The sequence below is a fragment of the Dasypus novemcinctus genome, chromosome 1, assembly GCF_030445035.2.
Source record: "Dasypus novemcinctus isolate mDasNov1 chromosome 1, mDasNov1.1.hap2, whole genome shotgun sequence".
Lineage (NCBI taxonomy): Eukaryota > Metazoa > Chordata > Mammalia > Cingulata > Dasypodidae > Dasypus > Dasypus novemcinctus.
The window spans coordinates 105,375,131-105,388,396 of NC_080673.1; positions in this window are offsets into that span (position 1 = coordinate 105,375,131).

Genomic DNA, 13,266 nt, shown 5'->3' on the forward strand with positions numbered 1-13,266 from the left:
AAACAATTTTGAAAAAGATTAAAGTGGGAGGAATTACTCTACTTGATTTCAAGTCTTATTATATAGAAACTATATTCAAAATTGTATGCATGCTTTTTTAAAAATGAACTCACAGCTTCTCCAATAAACAAAAAACAGAAAAAAGAGTGTATTGTTTTTGTGGAGGGAAAGACACATAGATCGACAGGATAATACAGAGAACCCAGAATTAGATGTAAAAGCATTTCAATGGAGAAAAGATTACCTTTCAACAAATGGTGCTGAAGCAATTGAACATTCACAGACAAACAAAAAGAACTTTAATCTATTTCTCACATCTTACGCAAAAATTAACTCACGATGGATCATGGATTTAAATGATAAAAATGATACTATAATACTTTTAGAAAAACGTAGGAGGAAATCTTTGGGTTCAAGGACTAGGCAGAGTTCTTTGTCTCACACAAAAAGCATAATTCTTATTAGGAAAATCTGATAAATTGGATTTCATCAAATTAGAAACTTTTGCTCCATAGACACCCTGTTAAGGGGATGAAACTACAAACTACACTCCAGGAAAAATATTTGCAAACTATACATCCAACAAATAACTAGTATCTCAACAGTCAAAATAATCAATTAGAAAATGGGCAAAAGACATGAAGAGACATTTTACCAAAGAGGCTATGCAGATGGCAAGTAAGCATGTGTAAAGATGTCTAACATCATTAGCTGTTACAAAATGAAAACCACAGAAATTAAAACCACAATGAGGTATCACTGCCCATATACCAAGATGGCAGTAATATAAAAATAGTGACAACATAAAATTCAAGCAAGGATGGAGAAATTGGATCACTGAAATATTGCTGGTGGAGATGCAAAATAGTGCAGCCTCTCTGGGAAGCAGTATGGCAGCTTCTTAATAAAGTAAACATATAACTACCATAGAATCATAGCAGTTGCACTTCCTTTTCCCAGAGAAGAATTAAGTTTGCACAAAAACCTGTACATGAATATTTTTAGCAGCACAAATTCATAATAGCCAAAGCCAGAAACAACCCAGATGCCCTTCAATGGGTGAATAGTTAAACTATGGCAAGGATTCTTAGTTCTTAACTTTTTACTCCTTGCACCCCTTTGCCAGTCAAGTGAAAACTACAGATCCCTTACTAAGTCCATGCTATACTGTGTATTATTTAATAAATATATCACACCCACACCAACACGTCCCCACAAGAATAATGTTTTGTTTTTTTTTTTGGATTTCAATTCAAGCTGATGGACGCTGGATCCAGAGAATCTCCAGAGAATTATGCTGAGTGAAAAAAGCCATACCCAAGAGATTACATATTGTATCATTCCATTTATATAACATTCTTGAAATGACAAATTTAGAGAAATGAAGAAGAGTTTAGTAGTTGCCAGAATATAAGGAGGTGGGGGTGGTGGTATTGAGAACTGGGGTGGCTATAATAGAACAACAGGAAGGATCTTTGTTGTTATGGAATGTCCTGTATCTTGATTGTGTCAACGTCAGGATCCTTGCAATACCGTATCATAGCTTTGCAATATGTTGCCATTGTTGAGAAATGGTATAGATTACCTACACTGTGGGTCAAAAATATTGCGGAGGAGAGTAGGTGGTATGATCTGAGAGGGTTTAATGAGATATGCAGTATTTCCTTAATAATAATCAAATGTTTGCATTTATTAGGATAACTGACTAACAGATGCTTCTGAGAAATCCTGGATTGTGCTGAAATTCTTGTATGATGATAATATTTGATAATTTCCACTCATAGCAACAATTAACATGTGCCATGAATGGCAATGTACTCAAATTCTTCTAGTTCTTAGAGAAGGAATATTGGCAACTTTCTTATGTACAACTTTCCAAAACCCATTTCAGTGGCCATGTAGCCCTTTGCCTTTAGGAAAACCACTTTTGTCTTAAAAGTCACATCCATAGTCTACAGTGAACCATTCAGATAGTAGGAGTTCTTATTTATTGTTGCTAGTGTCAAGTAATGTGGTAGATTTGGGAGTGATTGGGAATTCAGCAATACTACATAGATAGCTCATTGATTTTATTTTTTTAGTAATGTATTCAGTAACTTGGAATTTTATTTTGCCTAAGTAAGCATTGAATCCTATCAGAAACTTTAACTTTACCAAACAGTGGGAGAATAAGAGTGGCCATTAGAAGTTGCCTCATTCAAGAACGCTAACAATGCTCTCTGATTTTTCTTACATGTTTCATTTTGGGGTGGGTGCCCTTGAAACTTCTAATATAGGCATTATTAATGTGAACAACACAACTATCACAGGAGTTATGCATTGCTTCAGAGCTTTTTGTATATTTTTCCTCTTGAAGGTGAATTTATGGCAGGCAGCTTATAGAAAACTGGTCATAAAAATACTTCTGTTTTGAACTATCCACAGTTTAAAAATCATGGCTAGTACCAGATGTAATTATTTATTAGAGAATCTGGAACTTAAATATTATAAATGAGTAAGATATTACATGTGAAAATTTATTTTTTTCTTGGTTATACCAAGGATCCTGATATGTAAGTGCCCAGTAAATGTGAGCTGAATGAATGTGGAAAAAAGGAATATTTTCCATAGAGTAGACCAAATACTTGATATTGGAGGCAGAATGCAGGCTTTTTTCTTCCCCTTCCATCAGTCCTAATATAAGTCTCTTGGTCTTTGTTTTCCATTTCAAGACAACATTTAAACCTAATCGTTCCTCCATCTATAACCTCTCATTTAACTTAGGGTAGTTCTATGTCCCATAGCAGTCGTCCCTAATTATTTTATATGTAAACTCTGTGAGAATAGTGCTTGTATTACTAAGCATTATAACAAAAATTCCTGCTACAAAGTAGATGCTAAATGATTTGAAGGATGAATTTTAGATAAATACCATTTCCAATATAATAAATATTATATACAAGTACTATTTTTAATATTTCAAATACTCCATTTTCAAATCTACATCCAAGTATTTTTTGTGTGTATATTCCTGTTTTTCTTAAAGATTAACGGATTATTAACATATTATTTTGTTAGATTAATTGTACCACTACAGTCAAAATAGCTTCTGAATATCTAGCTCACTTGCAAATACGTAAGCATAAATGGAATGTCAAAGAATATAAACTCATGCAATTTTGCCATATTTATTCTCCCTGATCTTTTGAGGCAAGTACACATTTGAGGGCCTTGAAATTTCTGAACAAAATGAAGAGAAAACATTTAAATGTGGGTGATGTTTTGACTGGTGATATAAATCAGATCTTAAAATGTCACAAGATTTTCAGTTCTTCACTCTCACAACTGAACTACTTGGGCAGAAGGACTGAGACCAGAGACATGAACAGACATCTGGACACCAATATTCATAGAGGCATTATCTACAGTTGCCAAAAGATAGAAACAACCCAGGTTTCCATCAACCAATGAATGGATAAACAAATTGTCGTATACACATATGATGGAATATTATGCGGCATTAAGAAGACTTGGCCCAATGGATAGGGCGTCCGCCTACCACATGGGAGGTCTGCAGTTCAAACCCCGGGCCTCCTTGATTCATGTGCAGCTGGCCCATGTGCAGTGCTGAGGCGTGCAAGGAGTGCCATGCCACTCAGGGGTGTCCCTGGCATAGGAGAGCCCCACGTGCAAGGAGTGTGCCCCATAAGGAGAGTCACCCAGAGTGAAAGAAAGTGCAGCCTGCCCAGGAATGGTGCTGCACACATGGAGAGCTGACACAAGATGACGCAACAAAAAGCAACACAGATTCCTGGTGCCGCTGATAAGGATAGAAGCGGTTGTAGAAGAACACACAGCGAATGGACACAGAGAGCAGACAACTGCGGGGGGTGGGGGTGGGGGAAGGAGAAGGGGAAGGGAAGAGAAATAAATGAAAAATAAATCTTTAAAAAAAAAAAAAGAAGAAATGAAGTCATGAAGTTATATGACAACACAGATGGACCTGGAGGACATTATGTTGGATGAAGCAAGCCAGACACAAAAGGATAAATACTGTATGACTGTGCTAATATGAACTAAATCTATTGTGTAAATTCATGGAGTTAATAATTAGAATATAGGCCACAAGAAAATAGAGTGAAGGTAGAGAATGAAAAACTGAGGGTTAATCTGTGTAGAAATGGTAAAAATGTTGTTTGTAAATTTTTGAAAATAAAATGGTGAGAGCATATTAAAATGTTTGTTACTAGCCGAGCTATTACTTGGGTATGACAATGGTTGAAAGGGAAAGCTTAAGAACATGTATATTACTAGAAGGAAAGTTTAAAAGTATAACATGGAACCGTATAACATAGTGAAACCTCATGTAAAATATGAATATGGCTGATATTGCATACGTAAGATTGCTTTTACAAAATACAAAGATAAATGAAATAGACAGAACCAGAATAGCAGCTATGTACAGAAGGGGAAGCATAGAGAGATTAAGAGGTGATGAATTTTATTGTTTGTTTGTCTGTTTTTTTGTTTATTATTATTATTGGAATAATGAAAATGCTCTAATAATGATTGAAGTGATGAATGCACAACTATGTGCATATATCAATTACCATTGATTATACAATTTGGATGGATTTATGCTTTATTAATATGTGTCAATAAAATTTATTTGTTAAAAAATTGTATATATAGGGGTGACAAAAAAACAAGCCACAGGAAACATTTAAATTTTTGTCCTCATCCTCTATTTGACTTGCATAGTCTAACATTTTGCTTTTTAGTTTCGAAGGGTTGTTGAGTGATTTAACATACGAATATCTAATTAGTGTTATTATCTTTTACTGCACTTTGGACTGGCCTGATAGAAACTGAGTATCTCTTTATTTTATACATATATGAAATTGTCACACTTTTGTTAATATACCACAATGTTTTTGCCCCTAATACCCATTGTTTAAAAGAGAAAATTTAAAGAATGCTCTTTTGGTTGGACAAACATTTTTTTTTTTTAGTTGTTGATGGGACATCTGTGCTGACAGTCCTCAAACTGGCTTCCTGTCATGCACGACTTTTCTATGTATAGGTCACAGAAAACTGGGAAATAGATCCATTCAGGATGAGCACACACGAAGGAGCATGGGAAGAGTCTAATCAATCACTCGTATTTGCACATCCTACTTCCCAAGTACATTACAAATACTAAGAAGACTGTAACGATAATGAAAGAAGCTCAATAAGAGGAGACAAATTTTTAGTGTTTTTGCTTTGTTGTATTTACCCAAAGGAGATTATTATGAAAAGCGATACGTAAAATGCACTGTTTTGAATTCAAAGAAATTTCCTAAGAAAATAGATTGTAATGAGTGAAAACAGTTTTTGGAGTTCTGAATTTAATAAGTATGGTAAAATTAACATTCAATGCTTCAAATATTGTTCTACAAGTAGCTACAATGATCTCCAACTTACAATCAGAGTGATATTATCATTTCTTCTTGAACCTGAGTATGTTAAGGATGAATAAGGGAGATATGGGTATTTATACTTGTGCAATAGGTGTAAACAGAGATTGCCCCAGCTAAACCCTCACAGCACTCTGTAAATAAGAGGAAATTACTGAACCATGTTTTGAATTTTTGTCTAAATATTTTCCTTGGTCTCACTTTCTTTTGTTCTTGCCTTTCCTACTGCAGGGTATGCTTTTTTCCTCAGATCTTTGCATGGCTGACTCCTTCTCATCATTCAAACTTATTTTGAAGAGCTCAGGTTTAGAGACCCCTTTCCTATCCACCCTATCTAATGCTGTACCCCACTGCCCACCCATACCAGTATGTCCTTGTGTTGTTTTCTTTTCATAGTTATAATCAAGATCTGAAATTATCTTATTTATTTCTTTGTTAAATATCTGTTTCTCCCTTTCAACTGTAAACTCCATGGGAAAAGAGAACTTCTAACTCTCTTGCATACCACCAAGTTTTTAGAACCCACAATAATTTCTGGCTCAATAAAAATGTGTTGAGTTCATGAACAAAACAACAGAGAAGCATTACCAGGTTAGACTGATGACCAGATCTGGAAGTACAAATGAATAAAAAAAACTTGAATTTGATATCATGATTACTTGGGATTTCTATGTTACACTTTCATAATACTGGAAAATGTAAAATTTGGCTCAATGTTAATTGGATTTGAAGAGGTGTGGGCTCATTTGAATAAAAGACACAGCTTGTGGTTTATGGTACAACACCCCAATGATTTCCATGTTAAATCTGTTCAGATTATAATTCACCTTATGTCTTAGTTTATTTTATGGCAGATGGAAATGATCACAGAAATAACTTATGAGGGATTTCAAAGAATGGATTCCTTCTCCAAGAAGCTTTTTACAATAAGTGAAAATCATTACGCCTTGTTACGGAGGTACAGAAATAGCCAAGTGCACTCTGTACCAAGGGGGAAAATTTAGCTCTATCTTCAGAAACACCAGGACATTTCTATGTCAGTTTTATCAACATGCAATTACCATCCTGTAACTCATCTATCATCTGCTATTAAGTGGAAACAACCTGGAATTCCAAGTGGCAGATCACTCTTCTTTTTTTCTTGAGCATGATACATAAATATATCTACATAACTGTTTGTAGTATCTCTGCATTAATTGCATAAAGTATATTTGATAAGCACATTATATGCCATTCAAAGAAGGGGGGAAAACTTCTCTGAATTAAGTTTAATTTTTCTAAAACTTTGCCACTTTTTAGAATTAAAGAATGTATTAAAATAAAGTAACACATAGACTACTTAAGAGTTAAATGAGAAAATGGCTGTTCTTCAATTGAATATTTTTTATAAGCTACAGTATTCTTAAAATAGGTATAAGAGAAAAATTATTGGAAATAAACTTAATCTTTTATATAATGGAATCTTGTAGCTTGGTCTAAATCCAGTGATAAAGCTTGAACTTTGCTTAATTAAATACAGAAGGAAAAATTCAGCATTTGAAGGACACTGAAAAGGCAACCTATTTAAAAATCTCCTATGCCTTTGTCATCCTTTTTTTGCTTCTTTACTATAACATTCCTTTCATTTAAGACTTTATCTGCAATGTATCTTTGATAAAATACTGTTCTTTCTCTGCATATTTCTCCCAAGTTCTTCTTTTCAGCCTTACTCTTCTTCCTATATTATTAATAAAGGTATTTTAAGTTGCAATTCTTTAGTGAATTCCTAGTGGAATCTTCATAAAAAGCATTTTAAAGGTTATTTGTTGATCTTGGTTAAAAGTTATTAAACCTTTAGTAATAAAGTTACTTGCTGATACTGAGTTAGAATTCTTAAAATAAGCTGAAATTTCCAATAACAATTAATAGGAAAGTATGCTTTTGATTCCTCACGAGATGAACTAGAATGACTGCTCCTCAGTCTCTCAAACCAAAAGCCAGAGATGGGAAAAAAAATGATATTGGTGGATTCCAAAACTAATAAAGATGGCAAGAAGTTTCTTGTGAGAGATAAGACACTTATGACCTCATCTGTAAGGAAGGCACTGGAAGCTGAGGGTAGAGGATCATTAGATGCCTCAAACTACTGATGTCTCCCCCCACCCCTCTGCCCCCCGACCTTAGCCCAGGAGGATAATTGTCTGTCTCTGTACCATTTTTGGACAGAAAATCCTGTAGCACACTACCAGCCAGAGAAGGCAGAATATCAATAAGGTTGGGGTCTAGTTGAGGTGGAGAAAAGATAATAACTGAAGAAGTAAATGGTATAGCCCTAAGAATTTTCTTCTTTCTACACTTTGTCAAATGATTTCAGTTAAGAGAAGCAGCTCTTGATTTTGAGCCCAGTGCTAGGGATCAAAAAGATATACTGGCAAAATATCAATTCAAAGAAAAGCTGTGATATTAAATTTACACATGAGCAAAATACAATCTAAAAGAAGAACATTGTACTGTCAATGTTTGGGAATTTTTGCTTGAGGGAGAGTAATCTTGTGCATGTGAGTTGAGAGAGGGGAATAAACCAGAAATGGTTGAGCAGACTGTATTAATAGGTTGAGCAGAGGCTCTCTTTCCTGAGGTACATTCCACATACCCACCCTGAAACACCATAGGGACAAAATTTCTGCCCAACGTTTCCTTCCTCCCCTAGTGACTGAAAAATAATCAACGTAGCTGACTCAGAAAGAAGAATGCAATGAATGGATAAATAAAATGCAGTATATCCATACAATGGAATATTATCCACCAACCAAAGGAAATGAAGTACTGATAGCTGTTACAAAATGGAAAAACCTTGAAAACATTATGCAAAGCAAAAGGAGACAGTTACAAAAGACCACATATTGCATGATTCCATTATATGAAAAATTCAGAAAAGGCAAATCTATTGAGACAGAAAATAGATCAGTGGTTATCTAGGGCTGAGGGGTTTGGGGAAAAATTGGATGTGATTGCTTTAAGATATGGGCTCTCTTTTGGGGATGATTAAAATGTCCTAAAATTGAATTTTGTACTTTAAAAGATGAATTGTAGGGTATGGCTCAGTAGAGCTGTTATTAAAAAAAACACACACACAAAAAAAAAACACTAAGAAGAATAAAGCCAAAGAAGAATTTGGTGACTTGGGAAATTAGGTTGAGGAATTTTTACAGAAGGCATTAGAAATGGGTAAAGATATGGTTATTATAAATGTTATGGAGGGTAGACTTAAAATAGTCGATATCCAGGTATAAAAGTCCTATGTAAAAGGATAAAAAGTTTTTTACTAGCATGGCCTATGTGGGTATGGGGAGAGGGAGGATAAAAAGAGTTGGTAACTATGCAAAAGCTTGTTTTGTAGAAAGATAGCTGAAAGAACCTAGAGGGCAATAAATAAAAATTTGAATATTAATAAATTATGAATAACCACACAAGAATAAAAATCAAATGCAATTTTCAAATTGACAGAAAAAGTGATATATCTAAACAGAGGAATGAATGGAGAAAATGGAAACAAAAACTAAAGGTAAATAGAAACATGAAATAAGATGTCGTAAGTACCAATAAAGCAATAATTACAGTAAATGAATGCAGGGGAAACTCAACAATTAAAAGCAGGGACTCTCATATTGGAAGTTAAATAAAAAACATCATCATACAAACTTTATCAAGGGAGAGATAAATTTATAGGGAAAAGGAGTTGAAAATGAAAGATCATCTTATGTTCAGTGGTAGCTTCTGAATTTTATCCAAAATCTGCAATTTGGCATTGGGTTTTGTCTCAGACTTAGGAGGGGGAAATAATTGGCTACTTATTGCTGGAGAAGTCATGGATATGCTCACTGGCCACCTCCCAGTCCTCACCTGCTCCTCACTCTCTTTCTCTTTGTGTTCAGATATTTCAATATATTTCCATTCCATGTTCAGGAAGAGATGTTAGGTACAATGGAAACTTCTGTTCATACCTTGAACACAAAACCAGCAACAAGCATCCCCAGCTGCTTCTCAGGGTAGAAACCCTGCTTGATATAAGTTTTTTTTTTTCTCAGTCACAGGGCCTTCTAACCTCGGGTATGAATACGTAACTCTCAGGCAGCACAGATTTATCTCTCTTCTCCAATGCAAAGCCAGAGCTGCCATCCACTGACCCTGGCCTGAATAACTGGCCTCTTCAGGAGATTGGTCATGGTGGCATTTCTTTCTCTACTTTTTTGGACTCTTTGAATTCCTTTTGTACATGTGTATCTGGGCAACACAATACTCATGACTCTGTGGGATGAACCTTCACCCTACCAGGCTGGTTAGAAATACTGATCCACAACACAGGGACCTAGGGCATTCTTCTCCTATGGGAGAAGAGTGGCAATAAATGGGATTTTGAGAATCCTCCCATGAATGCTAAGGAGTTGACTAGCTGGTAACACACTGAGATCTATGAGGCTGGGGCTTCTACCATACAGCATACACTCTCCTGGCTCAAGGACTCATATCTGCTTTCATTCTGGAACCAGGAATACCCATACTCAGGCCACCCAGACTGATCTTGAGGTTAGTGACAGTATGTTTACAGCCACAGGAATGGATTAGCTTTAAGAATGTGATTTTCTGGGGTACATTCAGTTTCTTTTTTTTTTTTAAGATTTATTTTTTAGATTTATTTTTCTCCCCTTTCCCCCTCCCCACCCCAGTTGTCTGTTCTCTGTGTCTATTTGCTGCATGTCTTCTTTTTGTCCACTTCTGTGCTGTCAGCGGCACTGGAATCTGTGTTTCTTTTTATTGTGTCATCTTGCTGCATCAGCTCTCCATGTGTGCGGTGCCATTCCTGGGCATGCTGCACTTTCTTTCGCATTGGGCAGCTCTCCTTATGGGGTGCACTCCTTGCGCTATGCCAGGGGTACCCCTGTGTGGCAGGACATTCCTTGCACGCATCAGCACTGCGCATGGGCCAGTTCCACACGGGTCAAGGAGGCCTGGGGTTTGAACCGTGGACCTCCCGTGTGGTAGGTGGATGCCCAATCCACTGGCCAAGTCCGCTTCCCTACATTCAGTTTCAAACCACCGCATGAACCCATCCCTTTTACTGCAACAGTACTGTTTTCCCCATGGGGAAAAGGACATTGCTAAACCAATAGAAGCTTCTATCTGCAGTTGTCCTCTGCTCCGCTATCTCTGTTTTTAACACTAGTGTGGTACATATAAAAGGCAAGTGGATCATTGTGGCTGACTACTGGCTATCAGCACTTGAATGCAGAAGTGCCCAAGTTGGTGCCCACAGTCCCAGATATTGTGACTCTTAGCTTGTATACAGGAGACCATTGCTGGATCCCTGAGCAGGTACTGGGACAAATAATCATAGCTATGGTCACCTACCTCCACAAAGGATGCCCAGCAGTTGATTGGGCTATTCGCATATTTGCTCAGGCATACTCTTCATCTCAGGATCATTCTGGCATCCCTATATCAGGGTGACCAGAAAAGCAGTTATTTTCTATTGGGCAATGGAGGAAGAGATGGCCCATAAAGAGGTGAAAGCAGCTATTTCAGTTGCCTTGACTCTAAGACCTTTAAAGACTGGATCTCTGTTCTAGCTAAAGGGTTCTGCCACCTGCACCCATACTGACTAATCCATCTAGTAGAAAGAGGGAGCAATAGGAATTCACAGAATCCTTGATTTTTGGACCAAGAAGTTCCCAGATGCAGCCCAGACCTTCCCCCACTTCAAGAGGCAACATCTGGCATTCTGTTGGGCCTTGGTAGAAATGGAAATGATCACCAAGAGTTCTCAGGTCCTTCTGAGGCAAGAAATCCCCATCATGTCCTGGGTCATGGGAAGTCAGAACACTCACCTAGGCAGTACCCAACAACAGAGCACCATTCAATGGAAGTTGTACGTTCAGGAACATGCTAATCCCCAGGGAGTGACATACTTGCATGAGTGGTAACAGATGTCCCTCTCAACAACGATCCTGTTGCAACATCCAATGAAGACCCTTCCCACCCTTCATTGGCATCCTGGGGACTCCTCACAGATTCCCTACCAAATGATCAGCAATGGTTAACTGATGGAAACAACAACTGCAGTTTCCTTTGCCATGGAGAGTCTATATATCACCTGTGGCACTAGAAAAAGTGCCCAATGTGCTGAACTGTGAATGGTCCTTTAGCTCTGAGCACTCAGGCCCAAGCAACCCTAGGTACTTGTTTACTGAGCCATGGGCTATCACCAGTGACCTGGCAGTCTGGTTAGTTTCATGGTGTGAACACAATTGGAGAAGCAAGGTTCCCTGGTATGGGGAAAGGAACTTTGGAAACAATTGATGGAGTGGAAGACCACCATCTATGTTACCTGTGTTGATGTTTACTGCAAGGACCTATGTCACAGTGAACAACATTAGACTGACTTAGCCAATAAAGAATGCAATGAGCTGCTTTTTATTCCCAAGCCAGAGATCTTCCTGGGAGAGAGGCAGAGAATGAGCCCTGTGTGAAGGATGAGAACTATGAACTTATCCTCAGTGATTTCCATGAAATAGCTAAACTTTCAATGGCCATTTCTGCTGCTGGGTGGATCCCACACTAAAATGGACATGGAAAGTCCAACAACATGAAATTCTAGGTCCAGGAAGACAGAGTACCTCTTACATTAAAAGTGACCCAATTTGCCATTTGTCAGTGTAAGAGATGTCAACTACAAGCCCAGCCTGTAAAAGGCACTGAGGAGCTATTCCCATAGGGGCTGCACTGGGCTGCTCATGGCAAGTGGATTACATCGGTCCTCTCTTGCCATCCCAATGGATGTCCTTTGCCTTGTTAATGGTAGATGCCTATTCAGACTATGGCTTTGCTTTTCCAGTTCATCATACAGAGGCACTACATACATGTGAATCCTTGAAAAAGCAGTTTTGCCCCCTTCTTGGGTACCCAGATGACATCTCCTCTGACCTGCATTCCACTTTACAGTAAAAGCCAATCAAAGATGGGTCCAAAGTCATAGAATTACATGGACCTTCCACATCACCTGCCACCCATATGCAGCTGGCATTGTGAAGAATTCTAATGGCTACCTAAAAAAAGGAGCTTTGGCATCTACACCTTGACAACTTTTTTACTGGGTAGACTGTCTGCTTTACTTGCGTTTCCTGGAAACTGAACTCTATAGTTCCCTAGAAGAGAAACATGGGCTTATCCCACTACTAATCACAGGGAAGGGATAAAAATGTGGGATGAACTCAGGCTTTGCTGCACATCTGCCCTTGTACCCATAAAGATGAAGATTAGTCCTGAAAAGAACAAAGACAACCACTTGGGACTTTCTTTTCTATTCACTCTGAGATGATTATCCTACTTTTAACCCCATTACACCCTTCACATGATTCTCAGGATGGCGAGAGGTGAAGGCTGCTATGTGGAGGGGTAGGATGATGGAAGCAAGCTTAAAAGTGCTTATCACACATTGGGTGACAGTCCACTGGGCTGGACCCATGTGGCCTGACAAACATATACTGGAGGTTAGTGGGTGTTGCCTACCCCTACTTGGGTCACTAGTCCCCTTGGGAAAGAGGAGTTCTGACTTCTATTAGGAAGGGGTGGAAGTGAGCCAGAAAAATGGGTAAGGCCTTCAGATCAATGAGAAAGAGGTGAGATTATAGGTGAAGGCAAGGGACCGACAGATCAGGTGGCCTTAGAGGGAAAAGATAAGTTATTGGTGGTGCACTCTTCTCCACACCTCTGGGCAGCCTGTCAGGATGAAACAACTCCCAATGTAATGAGAGTGACACATGGTTCAGTCATTTTTCCAATTTATTATCTC